This window comes from Poecilia formosa, unplaced genomic scaffold, assembly GCF_000485575.1.
Source record: "Poecilia formosa unplaced genomic scaffold, Poecilia_formosa-5.1.2 Scaffold214, whole genome shotgun sequence".
In the NCBI taxonomy this organism is placed as follows: domain Eukaryota; kingdom Metazoa; phylum Chordata; class Actinopteri; order Cyprinodontiformes; family Poeciliidae; genus Poecilia; species Poecilia formosa.
In genome coordinates, this window is record NW_006800153.1 from 936,296 (window position 1) to 936,870 (window position 575).

Below are 575 nucleotides of genomic sequence, written 5' to 3' on the forward strand. Positions count from 1 at the left end.
AAATCGCTCTCATGGCAGCAAAAATTGCTCTATTGGTATGAAAGTCGGTCATGAAATTGATACGCATGCCTGCTCCCATAAAATGTTTTCAAAATTTCCCTAGGGCTTACGGTTTTCGGTAAGCCCTGAAGCAAAGTGTCCCATCACTTTGCTTCAGAGCAAAGTGATGGGACAGAACTAACTGATGCTCCACCCCAGTGTTTTACATACATTTCTGAAAAATTTCTGAGCTCAGTGCACACCATATTTCTCTCATCACTGCAATTACTGTGAATGAGCTACAGATATGAATCGCGGAAGGACCGGAGATGACAAATAGCCCTCTCATATGCTTCAAACGGTTTTTGGATTGGCCTTACGGATCCTGAACGGGAAGCAGTTGTTCGGACTGCTTTTTTCATCAAAACTGACTGGGTGTCTCATAAAGATAGAAATCCTTCTCCACATTTCTGTCTCACACACACAGCAGTTGGCTGAGGATTAATCACTATAGCAACAGAATACAGAGAAAGGCAGAGCTGCTGGTTTGGACTACAAAGACTCTGTAGTTCTAGATATGGTGGAACACTTTAATT

General features: G+C 42.4%; 1 protein-coding gene across 1 annotated transcript in view; it reads left to right on the forward strand.

Annotated features, from left to right (window-relative positions):
- The window catches only part of adam19a (ADAM metallopeptidase domain 19a), a 167,758-nt gene that overhangs the window by 136,303 nt on the left and 30,880 nt on the right, over positions 1 to 575 (forward strand). The gene's annotated exons all lie outside the window — the stretch shown is intronic.